Source organism: Argopecten irradians, chromosome 3 (genome assembly GCF_041381155.1).
Source record: "Argopecten irradians isolate NY chromosome 3, Ai_NY, whole genome shotgun sequence".
Lineage (NCBI taxonomy): Eukaryota > Metazoa > Mollusca > Bivalvia > Pectinida > Pectinidae > Argopecten > Argopecten irradians.
Genome location: NC_091136.1, coordinates 8,692,385 through 8,707,276, shown reverse-complemented (window position 1 = coordinate 8,707,276; position 14,892 = coordinate 8,692,385). Strand labels below are relative to the sequence as shown.

Sequence of the window (14,892 nt, the reverse complement as noted above, 5' to 3'; positions counted from 1 at the left end):
AAGACATTGAAGTCAAAGTTGCAATAACATTAGTTAGCACTGTTACGGTCGATCAGTCAGGTTTGGTCAATGGACCGAGACTTGACTTTTGCCTTAGACAACGTGACACTAAAATGTTCGACACACACACACACACACACGCCCACATAAAAAAAAGAAATTTTGGTATATTTTAGAAAGAAGGGATCGCAAAAAGTAGTCGATTCAACCGCAGTATTCGATTCAATCCATGCTTTATTTACTAATATAAAAAGGGAAATAAATCGGGATCTATTGAAATCTATCCGATGTATTCGATTCAAGCGAGTTAGACACAAATGAGTTTTACAGTATATGTGTGGAAATAATATGTTTACTTGTATGTTTTTATGAGATCATATTTAGTTCTATCCATGTATATATTGCTATACATTGTGGATGAAAATGCAATAAAATTCATTTTATTATATTTAAAGAATATAGAGTTTGACAATACTATTTATTGGATTGCCCAGTAATACTTAGACTGGCTGAACTGAACACCGCCGGTATATGCTTATGTATACATCTGTAAACGGAGCTGGTCTGTGTTGCTAGTTATAGTGTTAAAATAATCATCTGTCACTCAGCTGGCGGACCATTCTTGATTTCCATGCCAGTGATCCGAGTTCGATTCCTGGTCGGGATACCCGACAGGAATGTGTATTTTCATGTTCTGTTACCGTTCGGCGTTGCCAAATATTTCTAAGCGACCTGCCGGGCAATGCAAAAGTTTGTAACTGTGTTACTTAGACAGATATTTACTAAATGTACTGTAATACTTTAATAGAATATTGAAATTGATTCTGAATTTATATAATGTTAATCATCAGCATGGCATCTTATGACACCGAAGCATAAAATTAAACGACTGTAAAGCTACAAACCCAGTGTACCAATTAGTAGCATAACTTAGTAGAGTTATTTTATCTATTATGGCTGATCACGAGGTTTAAAATATTACATAGAAACGAAGGGTGTTTGGGTTAGAATAACTCAGCAGGTACGTGGTTCACCGAGTACATAATATATGAAGAAACATGCTTTAAGATACATGACCTCTTTGATCTGATTATTAAGTAAAATAACAACGCTGCAACAATAAATAAAAAGTATCACTATAACCTTCAAAATGATTAGTTTAAACCATTCCAACTGAACTTTGAAGATAGAAGTGGCCACAACGAACTTGAATGGGTCTCTCATTTATTTGAACAAAATTCAAAAATCCTTATCATATCATGCCAATTATCAAGATTGTTGGCCTCTTATGGATTGACAAGAATTATATTTCTAAAGACATGCTACCCTATATGGCCCATGTTCTGTGAGTAAATCGTGATCGTTAATGCTATTTATCTCAATCTGATTAAATTCATTTGTTCATGGTTTGTAAATACTGCGCCTGTTCAGGCAACGGATGTAAAGAACAGGCTTTGAACAGATAAGTATAATCAGATTGAATTTATCTGAGATGATTTAGACCTAATATCAGTGCTTGAGGGCTCCTCATTTTCGACAAATATGCATTTCCTTTACTCAATAATATTTCATCTTAGTATGCTAAATACTCATTATTTAGTCTGATGGTATTTTAGATTTGAGAAGAAACTGTTTAAAAGAAAACCTTGATACAGACTAATCCGCGACTGGATTGCCAGTCGTACGATGAGGACGCCACGAAACAAATAATATAATAGGCGGACTGCTTAGTAGCATACTCAAACATTTATGGCATTACTGTTTTTACATGGATCAAAATGGCCAAAGCTATATTTGCTGTACTCAAAGGAATAATAATGGAGACAATATTTGTTGTTAAATGTCATTTATATATGACTTCTGCAATATTTAAATGAGAAAGATTACATAATGTGTTATTGGTAAACATCAATAAAATAAGGAACAAAATTTGAACTAAACAAGAAAGATGAGATAAATATTGTACTAAAAATGCAAATATTATTTGTCAGGCCGAAATTGTATTATTTTAGTATTGATGTATAGCATACGTGTTTTGTAAAGAATGTGTTTCATCATTTCACATTCTTCTGTAACATCCTATTTTAAAAATTCATAAATCATTCGGTGAAAATTAAGACGGAATGTTACATGGCACCGTAATATGTATTTAATTTATATATTAACATTTTTTTTGGATTATCAACGACATATCTATGATATCTATTATTTAAATCGGCATACAAATGTATACTTAAACGTAATTTTGATAGATTATGCAAACTCAACTGATTAACTATCTCATTTAAATTCAATATCCTGAACTGTAATCCGATTCCATTTGTTCATTTATTATTTGTATTTATTGTTGAATTGTGAATGCATTCTTTTTTTAACTTTCCTCAACTATATGTAAAATTGACGTAGAAGAGTTTGGTCAGATGACAAATCCTTTTAAAACTGACCCTAACTTTATATTTAATGACATAGAAAAAATTGATCAGATGACAAATCCTTTTAAAACTGACCTTAACTTTATATTTAATGACGAAGTTAATTTGGTCATATGACAAATCCTTTTTAAACTGACCTTAACTTTATATTTAATGACATAGTAGAATTTGGTCTGATGACGAATTCTTTTGAAACTGACCTTAACTTTATATTTAATGACGTAGTTAATTTTGTAAGATGACGAATTCTCTTAAAACTGACCTTAACTTTATATCTAATGACGTTGTAGAATATGGTCAGATGACGAATTCTCTTAAAACTGACCTTAACTTTATACCCAGACTAGCCAAATTGATACCCCTTTTTATTATGAGAACACATTATTTTTACTTTCCTTAAAAGCCTGTTGCAATTATTTACCTATAATGTTTTAAATTTGCGAGATAAATTGGTACCAATGTATTGTCTTAGGTATGTCAATGAATTTCTGAATATTTCGCTGGTGTTAAGAATTCGTGGGTTTCATTGTAAAGCAAATGCAGCGAAAATAAAACAACCGCGTAACGTAACAGCTACACAGTATTCAGATACATGAAATAGCATCATCATACTGGAATCGATGTGAATTCATAATAAATTTAAAATTTCTAAAATTAAGTAAGTCACTTCTCTTTAACTTTGGTGTATCACTGCAGCTGATCAAGGGTATATATAATGGATAAAAATAGAATAGCAGTATCGAACACCACACAGAAACTATGAGATGGATAGCATGGATTAATACTGACAATGAGGGATTTCAACATCTGTTTCTTTATCATATTAAACAATGCACAGCTGGAGTTATTTCCCTCGTCAACACAACCTGTATCCGATGAGAATGTTAGTGTGTATCCGGACAACTTCCGGTGAGACTTTCCTTACAATATCTGTCTGTCACGCAATAAAAAACAAATAGGTATCATCTAAAAATAATATCTATCCATATATTCGGGAAAGTTTACACTGGATATATCATTGATAATATAGAGCAAAATTTGCATGAGCATTTTTCTGCATAAAAAAGACATGTTTCTGGATACTGAGGACATATTTTTACAGTGTGTGACACATCCAGCTGGTATGGTAATAAAAATAGAAATCATCACGTGCAGACACAGGCTTGATGTAAACAAGGTCCACATGCTGTGGAATAGTTACATATTTACATATACATGAATTCATCCTTATAAAATTGGTTTGAGATAGATACTTATGTACATAATGATAAGGTAAGTACATTTCACATGTTATAAAATAGTGGTATATTAATATTTGAATACATTTCATTCTCATAAAATCGGTTTGAGATGCAGACTAAACTGTTGCAATGATATATAATGTATTGTAACTCGAGGTTTCCCTGGAGTACTTAATTAAATAATTGATATCGGTATTAAATTTGAAATTGAAGTAGAAGATATCAGTTAATGTTTATCATATGTTAATGTAATTTGGCGTTTTGTAACTGATGTATGTTTATGGGCATTTGCCAGCTGTTACAGTCAGCATCATGTAATGTTGTGTCAGATATTGATAAAATTTCCTCTTTGTGCAATTATCGCCATACAAGTTAAGTTTAGAAATAATAATTGAGTTTATCAAGCATTTAGGATCATCCCCTACACTTCAATTATAAACATTTTTTTTCTGTTTTAACTTGGTATGTACACGTGATTTTACCTATAGTACTTTTTAATGCAGTATATTACTTCGTATCTGTTGGATGTTTGGATCCAAGATCACGAATAGTTCTTAACGAAAATGTAATGAAAAGCATCTTAAGTTAAGGAATACTCGTGAAACTGGTTAGTCCTGGCAGACAGAAGGCCCAAATATAAATATTCGGGAACTAGATCGGACAAAAACCCCTTAAAATACTAAAAATACAAGAATGAGTTTTATATGTGCCAATTTTTTCTTCGGGAATCTATTGAAAATCATAAAATTTGATGAATTAAGCTGTGAAAACTATTCAAATGGACAGACAAGCATTATGATGTTTTACAAACATAAAAGTATAACCCTGTCTCAGATAAGAAATGTAGAGCGAATGAAAAATGAAAAAATCGCGGTTAAGTAAAAAAAATAAACTTACAAAAATAACAATTTCAAACATCTGAAAGCCTATATCTAGCATTGTAAACAGTCAGTCAGACACTTAACACCGTTATATGTGGACAGCTGATTATGAATCTTCGATTCAGATTATAAGAACACTAATACATTTCTCCATGATAATCCTCCAAGTGAAATGGAAGCCACATACGTTGCTCGCTTTATACCAAGTCGATGGTCAATCGATTTCCCGATAAGCTGGGAATAGGAGTTGGGAAATTGGCTGACCACATGGGATTTCCTTCAACATTAAAAGCCCACTACCTTTCCGAAACGGTTTTAATGTTTAAAAATGTTTATGTGAATGAATTTAATAATTTTTGTAGAGTCGCAAAAATTATTAACCTACTGCTGATATTACACTTATCATCACCTTCTGAATAATTTAATTAAAAAAATTAAATGTTAATTTTCATAGCTCAGGTCATCTAATGTTTCCCGCTGTCGTCCAAATTACCTCACGTTCGTTGACTATAACCGCACCAGACGGCAAAACAGCAAACTTAATCTTCACTATTACGTAACATACATTTTACAGGGAATATTGCATTTGTTTGGTGTTGAAATTTTATCTAAGGCAATCGATATAAATTTTCTGATATTATTGGGGTTTTTCCGGAAATGTAGTGGGCCTTTGATATCTTTCTAGCTTAAAAAAGGACTATACTTTGCTATCTGGCATCTTGTTAAGTAACTTTAGCAAACAACAAAATTATTGTTATTTTAAAGACGCTATTAAACTAAGACGCAAAACTGTTTATTCTTCGACTCCACAAATGGAAAGAGAGCACCCTTTTGCTTTGAGGTTAAAATGGGATGGGTGCATATAGGGATGTTCGAAATGAACACTAACATCATCTACCACACCGAATTTCGATTATACAGAGACTCAGAATATATATACTGTATTTATAATTTAAATGATCAAAATAGGGGATAGGGTAAAAATGGGGAAATTATATTTTACTTCATTGGTATTGCGGCTTGTTAGGTCGAGACTGTACAAACCAAACAAGCGATTCATTAAACCATATACTTGTCAAAGTAAACCGCATAAAAATACATATATTGCCTATTAGTCTGGTAGTCATGTGGAATGTGGGAGATACAACATTTGTCAATAAATGAACCTAGAATAACTGGCGTAAACAAGTAAACAAGTAATAATGTGAAATTATTATAAATAACGTAAAATCGAGGAGTTTTACCGGCGATAGGTAAGTACATTTCATCTTATATTTGTTAATTATTAATAGATTAATCCTGGTGGTTTTCTTGTTCATTAATGTTGGTATTACTATAGAATAAGGCACAGTATCTATATCATGAAATGTAAAATTACCATGTTAAAACATGAAAAACAATATTCAAGCAGAATTTATTTTCATTGCTCATTTTGTACATGTTTTAACTTTGTGATAATTTTTGGTGTCGTTTCATCTTGCATAAAAAACTACTCCTAAAATTGTACGCTAATTTGTTCAAGCAAAGAAGTTTTTTGTACAATAGATTTTTCTTTATAATTATCATAATGATTAAAATATTTGTTGATAAACGTGTATCTAACATATGTAATGCTTTTTTATATATATTTAATCGATTTATGTAACTTAACGCAGTTTTCTTGATTATTGATACATGTGGTTATTTACGGAGAACACGATGTTGTATCATTCATGGTACAGTACCGAGATAATCGATCGACACACAGTAGACTATTACAATAGCGCATATCGTCTTCCTTTCGTTATATTTCATCTCATACCATCTGGCAGGATTCAACTATTTATTGAAATCTGCACGCGACGTCTTGTCGCAACCGCGTGTTTGATGCCGCTTTGCACGAGAATGACTCCACTGTACTTCCGGTAGTGTAAGTACAATGTACAATGTACAGCCAGCTGTCCTTGTAAGTGTTTGTAGTCATAGAGCCCGTATGTATATTTCCACAGGTTTCATGTACATCTATGGTTTTAGGAATGACTTAAAAAACACGATGGCAGAATATGCCACCAAAGTTAGGGTATCCTAAGCCTGTTTGTTACATCGTTTTATTGTTATTTTACAGTGGTACATGTGGGACATGCACATTTTTAATTTCATGATTATCTCGACATAACATCTTGAGCGCTCTACTTACATCTAGAGATTTTATAGCTTTTATAACCTCGATCGGTTGACATAGCCTATAATAAGTATTATAAGACTCGTTCAATGTAGATATGATGGATTGGGATATTCTATCCTCGGATGCATAAAATGTTGTCAACCCGTTTATGATCACGATGGTAGATTATCCCATCCTCAATCAATATCCGCATATAAAAGAGCATTATTTTTCCTCATAAATGTACCTCGACGTTCAAATGCAATTTTACAACTAACCTATCCCGCCATTTTGATATAAGTTTCAAGAAAACCTCGACTGCAAGTCAATTCTCCATATACACACAAATTGGATGATATTTTCATCGCAAATTCCGTTGTTTGCATCTTTAATAGTAAAACCAGTCTGGTTTCTGAAAAAAAAGTTAAAATTGTCTTATTGTTGACGTCGTGACGTCACGAGGCTGTATTGCATGGGTAACTATTTAATACAACTAAGAAGGCAGAGTATTGCATTAGAAAAGCCTGTACTATATCCGTAGGTATGAGAGACCAGCCAGTATTATATCCGTAGGTATGAGGGACCAGCCAGTATTATATCCGTAGGTATGAGAGACCAGCTAGTATTATATCCGTAGGTATGAGAGACCAGCTAGTATTATATCCGTAGGTATGAGAGACCAGCCAGTATTATATCCGTAGGTATGAGAGACCAGCTAGTATTATATCCGTAGATATGAGGGACCAGCTAGTATTATATCCGTAGGTATGAGAGACCAGCCAGTATTATATCCGTAGGTATGAGAGACCAGCTAGTATTATATCCGTAGGTATGAGAGACCAGCCAGTATTATATCCGTAGGTATGAGAGACCAGCCAGTATTATATCCGTAGGTATGAGAGACCAGCCAGTATTATATCCGTAGGTATGAGGGACCAGCCAGTATTATATCCGTAGGTATGAGAGACCAGCCAGTATTATATCCGTAGGTATGAGAGACCAGCCAGTATTATATCTGTATGTATGAGAGACCAGCTACTATTATATCCGTAGGTATGAAAGACCAGTTAGTATTATATCCGTAGGTATGAGAGACCAGCCAGTATTATATCCGTAGGTATGAAAGACCAGCCAGTATTATATCCGTAGGTATGAAAAACCAGCCAGTATTATATCCGTAGGTATGAGGGACCAGCCAGTATTATATCCGTAGGTATGAGAGACCAGCTAGTATTATATCCGTAGGTATGAGAGACCAGCTAGTATTATATCCGTAGGTATGAGAGACCAGCCAGTATTATATCCGTAGGTATGAGAGACCAGCCAGTATTATATCCGTAGATATGAGAGACCAGCCAGTATTATATCCGTAGGTATGAAAGACCAGCTAGTATCATATCCGTAGGTATAAGAGACCAGCCAGTATTGTATCCGTAGGTATGAGAGACCAGCCAGTATTATATCCATAGGGATGAGAGACCAGCCAGTATTATATCCGTAGGTATGAGAGACCAGCCAGTATTATATCCGTAGGTATGAGAGACCAGCCAGTATTATATCCGTAGATATGAGAGACCAGCCAGTATTATATCCGTAGGTATGAAAGACCAGCAGTATTATATCCGTAGGTATGAGAGACCAGCAGTATTTATCCGTAGGTATGAGAGACCAGCCAGTATATTCCGTAGGTATGAGAGACCAGCCAGTATTATATCCGTAGGGATGAGAGACCAGCTAGTATTATATCCGTAGGTATGAGAGACCAGCCAGTATTATATCCGTAGGTATGAGAGACCAGCCAGTATTATATCCGTAGGTATGAGAGACCAGCCAGTATTATATCCGTAGGTATGAGAGACCAGCCAGTATTATATCCGTAGATATGAGAGACCAGCCAGTATTATATCCGTAGGTATGAAAGACCAGTCAGTAGTGTACCTGTAGGTATGAGAGACCAGTCAGTAGTGTACCTGTAGGTATGAGAGACCAGCCAGTATTATATCCGTAGGTATGAGAGACCAGCCAGTATTATATCCGTAGGTATGAGAGACCAGCCAGTATTATATCCGTAGGTATGAGAGACCAGCCAGTATTATATCCGTAGGTATGAGAGACCAGCCAGTATTATATCCGTAGGTATGAAAGACCAGCTAGTATTATATCCGTAGGTATGAGAGACCAGCCAGTATTGTATCCGTAGGTATGAGAGACCAGCCAGTATATTCCGTAGGTATGAGAGACCAGCCAGTATTATATCCGTAGGGATGAGAGACCAGCTAGTATTATATCCGTAGGTATGAGGGACCAGCCAGTATTATATCCGTAGGTATGAGAGACCAGCCAGTATTATATCCGTAGGTATGAGAGACCAGCCAGTATTATATCCGTAGGTATGAGAGACCAGCCAGTATTATATCCGTAGGTATGAGAGACCAGCCAGTATTATATCCGTAGGTATGAAAGACCAGTCAGTAGTGTACCTGTAGGTATGAAAGACCAGTCAGTAGTGTACCTGTAGGTATGAGAGACCAGCCAGTATTACATCCGTAGGGATGAGAGACCAGCCAATATTTTACTTGTAGGTATGAGAGAAAATATGATATTATCCTGAATGTCGCATTGTATTGATCCTTGCTTATATCAGCAAATTAACAAAATTATAATTGTTCACGTTCACAAATAAATCATCAGACATAGTAAATTATCTCGTCTCGGCGTCTTAACATTAACCAAGTGAAGGGTTTGCATAGCCTTTATCACTAAACAGAGTCAAATTGAATTAGTCATGTGTTCAGTTCAGTTCAGTTCTTTATTACTTTAAACTAATTGGTTTATCAGTACAGTGCATATATATATACAGTGCAGACAGGAAAAACAATACAATATGTACAGACACACAACATACTCGCAGCGTACACGTATGTAGTGTAGAGAGATATCTCACATTACGATATATTTACATTCGTCACATTTATTTTCTAACTTTCATATAATATTTTCATCCATTATTGACATATACCATTAATATGTTATTGTCACACAACACGTTTTACCACTCTCATATTACATTTATACATTACTTACAGAAAAACTTGTTTTTTATGATTGTTCTCATATTATATCTCACAATACTCACAATACATTCATTTATAATCCTATTTTACATTTGAACGTTACTCGATTTATATCCAATAATGTTCTTACATTACATCTACACGTTACTCATCTTACATTCATTAACCAGCGCACATTACATTGATACGTTACATTGTATTAACTATATATTATATACATTAGACGTTACTAGCACATTACATTAATATTATTATTTCATGTTATCTCATTCTTACGTTACATAACGTATACATGATCTTGTTCGCATAATATTACATTTACGTTACTCACATTACAGTAATAGTATTTTCACATATAAATGTAACATTACATTCTATATTATTAACACATTAATTTAATCATTCAAATAAAACCTTCAACCACGGCATTGATAGTACATGTACGTTAGTATTAATACGGTATGCCATTATTCATGCTAAACTTTCTCTCTTTTTGCTGCTTAATCTGATAAATTTGGCTAAATTTGACAGATCTTTTATATTATCTGTTTTCATTAATTGCACAAATTTAAACATACTAGGGTTTTGAAAATAATATCTCTTGATACACTTACTTCTTATATCTTTAAAACTTTCGCATTTAATAATAAAATGATATTCATCCTCGATATCCCCGCTATTGCATGATGTACAAATTCGACGACTTCTATCTGTATTGTTATAACGACCTCTCTCGATATTTAACTTATGTGACGACATACGAATTTTTGATATTTCTTTCAAATTTTGAGTCCCTATAGATTTTGTTAAATATTTCTGTAGACCAAAACCTTCGTGAATATATTTGTACAATGAGCACTTAGAGGATATTTCTATCTGTTCACTGCAGACTTGTTGGAATATATCATACATTCTACGTTTGATGATATCAATATCTTTGTCAATTATTTTATCACTATGCCAAATATAACCTAACCCCATTCTGTATAATTCATCTCGGACACTATCCGACCAATCACCCCCCTTCTCAAGCATTTCTTGATAGATAGCATTTAACATACAGTTATTTGAAGTCTTTAATTTAATCCAATATTTAAAAATTCTTACTTTTCTCACAATAGCCATCGATAATCTGCCTAATTCTTGATATACCATACAATTTGCTGTACTTTTTCTTAACTCCTAATAATCGTTTGCAAAAACTCAAGTGCAATTTTTCTATACTTGGTGCTTTGTGAAACCCCCATACTTCACTACTGTAATTTAAAATACTAGCAACATAGGTATCAAATACATGAAGTTGTGTTTCAATGTTAAAAAGTTTTTCTTACATACATTTGACACTGCAAAAAGAGCTTTCTTACCCTGTTCAGAAATTCTATCTTGTACTTTCCTGAATTTACCGTTAAAATTTAGAAGAATACCAAGGTAATTAAAATCGTTAAAAATCTCTAACTGGCAACCATTATAAAACCAAATATCATCCTCTCTTAGTTTCCCTCCGTTACTGAAAACTAATACTTTAGTTTTATCAGTATTTACAGTTAAGTTCCATTTTTTGGTGTAATTAGAAAGTGAATCTAGCATTTTTTGTAAACCCTCTGCAGTTTCGGATAAAAGTACCATGTAGTCTGCGTACATCAATAGAAATAGATTAAGTGTTTGCTATTCAATAGACGGACAGTCATCTGTTAAAAAATTCATCTCACAATCATTAACGTACATTGAGAACATTAAAGATGACAATATTTCGCCTTGGAATAAACCATTCTTGCACTCAAAGAAATCAGACATTTTATTATTATACTTAACACAACATTTGTCATCATTGTATAATGAACGTATTATACGTAGCATTTTCCCTTCCACGCCCTCTTTGATTAATTAAAACCATAAATTCTGCCGATTTACAAAATCAAATGCTTTCCTAAAATCAATGAAACAGCAGTACAATCTCTTTCTGTTTTTTAATGTTTTGCTTATTAAAGATTGTAAGACAAATATAGCATCAACTGTTGACATATGTTTTTTAAAACCAAACTGTGCATCACTTATTTTTTAATAATCATAATCAAAATCAACTAGTCTATTGTTCAAAATTGAAGTGAAAAGTTTCCCCAAACAACTTATTAAAGTAATGCCTCTATAATTGTTAGTGTCATCCTTATTACCCTTCTTGAAAACAGGAACAATGTTACCTATTGACCAGGATGTTGGATAGTTACCAGACTTAAAAATATTATTAAACAATACTACTAGGCAAGGCAAAAGAACATATTTACACTTAATAAAATACTCATTAATTAGTATATCCTAACCACATGCTTTAGATGTGCTTAAATTATTAATAGCTTTAAGTATTTCTTTCTCAGTAATATCGGCATCTAATTCATTAAAAACTGAATTAGAAATATTGTTACATGTATCATAATCGTGTAAAAAATCAGTTACCATTTCATTCTCTTGAGGTGCAGTGGAAGATAATTCATGAAAGTATTCGTAAAAAGCATGTTCGTCCAGGTTACATTTAACACCCTTATTTCTTTTCCTGAATTTTCTGTAAAAATCCTTCGGGTTATGTTTTCTCATGTAATTTAACATATTGCCTTGCTGTGCTTTATATTCACGTTTGAATTTACATTCTAACCTCTTGTATATGCGTTTTTTTGTACAAGTTTATTACGGTTTTCTCTAGATTTATCAGAGTTAAAAGAGGACAAACATTGCTTGTATTCAATATATAACTTTTTACAATTTTCATTAAACCATGGCTTATCTTCCGTTCTGCTCTTCTTATCAAATCTGGGGGCACATGTATACGTGACGGCTGTAAACGGCAATAGTAATTCATTCATTTATTCGATAAATTTATCAACACATTCATCAATGCCTTCTTGACCAGTGTCATAATATGTACATGTATTCAATAATTCCGTATGATTACATTCCAATACTTGACGAACACTTTTTGTATATTCATCATTCCACTTAACCTTTTACTAGTATCATAATGACAACGGTTTTTATATTGAATATCATTACTTGTTTCACTAGAACACAGTGTAATACAGACAGGTGAATGATCCGAAAAGACATTAAATACACCACTCTCAAATTTCAAAATATTATCAAAATTTTCATCACATGTCATTACATAATCAATGAGGCTAGTACCTCTACTGTTAAAAAAAGTAATGTTTCCATCGGGATCATCACCATGTCTGCCATTAACAATTCGTAATGTAGTAGTAATGTGAAAGTAATTGTCTACCGAACTGGTTTACACATTGGTCAGAGTTGGACCGTTTAGATGGTTGGGTATCAGAAACATAATTTATAACATTTGATAAAGTATCTGAAGACAATTCACTTATAATATCAGCACAAATATAATCATCATTACAGGCCGTTCTACTATTAAAATCACCTATAACAATGATAATTGTGTAAAGACAACCCAAGCATGCCCAAATATCAAGGTCACTTGTGTATTTAGCAAGGTTCGATATAACCAATAACACAGCTACATCTCTGACTGTTTATCTATATATAATCAACAACTTCACACCGTCATATTGATGTCCGTGTGATTAAACATTGTTCTTATTTAATAATGCATATGCTTTGACATGTATGTGTGAACATAAATAATCTTTGTTTAAAAAATATTTTGTTTGAATAAGTGATGATTTTTTTTTAAAGTGTCACGACATACAAAGTGTAGTTCATAGACTTATAAAACCATTTATATTAGTGTAGACCTTTATATATACATAAATGACGCCAAAATTAATAATATATCATATGATCAGCCAATAAAACGGCGTAATAACATCTTTAAAAAATAGTCCCTCGAGACATTTCAAAACAATTTAACACTGTAGATTGAATTAGAAGAGTCAACTAAAATTTTTACACAACATTGATCAAAATATCAGAATTAAGATGGCTGAAATGGAGATACATCAGGAATAATTTTGTAAATTATTACGTCTAATTAAAATAATATGTTAGGTAGGAAATTTTAGCTCAAAGTGTCGCTTTGATTCAAGTCGTGGTTATCCATAGTTAGTGGCGAGCTAGCAACAAGCTACTACAGTGCAATGTACAATACGACATTCGACTGTTAAATCTGGTTTATTTATTCATGGATGATTCGAGAACACACGTAGAAAAGAGAAAGCTTATTTGTGTTTCCAATAATTAACCGCGTACTTGAATACTGTCAACTTTCTTTAGTTAATTTTATTACTGTCGTTATGTGGATAGGTGGGCGAGTCGTGCTAGCATGGCCTTAAACTAGCCACGGAGACTACACCTGCTACAGAAAAATGCCAGCTATTTCAAATGTTGTATTTTATTGCAGTGTGAAGATGCACACGTATTTGAGAGCGCGATACATAGTATATATGCGATTTGTCTACCATATACTTACAATAAGCATTGTGTTTCGGAGACAGTTATATAATATATCTGATATATCGTCATTTTTTTTCCATCAAATGAGTTACTCGCACGCCACACCTCAAACCCATTACACGAGCCTCTATTCACAAACAATTGTTGGTGAATAATATTTGTAACCTTGACATATATTAGATATATAATTATATGAATGCGATTTGCAAAATTATTACATCCACACAACGTCTTCAGTTGTTTAAGCCAAATATAAATATATTATATACTATTTCAACTTATCGAGAATCCATGCATGAAATTCTCATAGACTAACCTTAGGCAAGCGTTCAACAGATCTGATAAAATATCACATATAGAAAATAACAAAAAGATGATACTATTCAAATACATTAAACTAACCCAGCACAAGGGATGTAAAATTGAAATACATGTATATGTATCTATTTTTTGAATAGATATTGTAAATTAGGTGGCCTCATTACATCTAGCACGGCATGGCCGGTAACAAAATCGGGTGGGAAAAAGCTAAATGACTTTCCAAACAAAGAATTATTTTCCCGTAAAAAATGAATGAATCTATTTTCGTGTGAAATTGCTATACATATCAACAGCGATAAACCAGTGATCGACGGGATCAGTGATCAGGCTTTTATCAAATCCATACAGGCGTACGGTAAGGTGTTGGTCTGGTAGATATGT

General features: G+C 33.1%; 1 protein-coding gene across 2 annotated transcripts in view; it reads left to right on the top strand.

Moving 5' to 3' along the window:
* LOC138317485 (monocarboxylate transporter 9-like) overlaps positions 1-14,892 on the top strand; it is a 28,497-nt gene that overhangs the window by 1,079 nt on the left and 12,526 nt on the right. The window contains exon 1 of one of the 2 annotated variants that reach the window (XM_069259181.1): positions 3,437-3,704. The exons of the other annotated variant lie outside the window; for it this stretch is intronic. The gene's annotated coding sequence lies outside the window, so the exon portion shown is untranslated. Of the gene's footprint in view, positions 1-3,436; positions 3,705-14,892 lie in introns of those variants that run through there. 2 annotated transcript variants of the gene reach the window in all.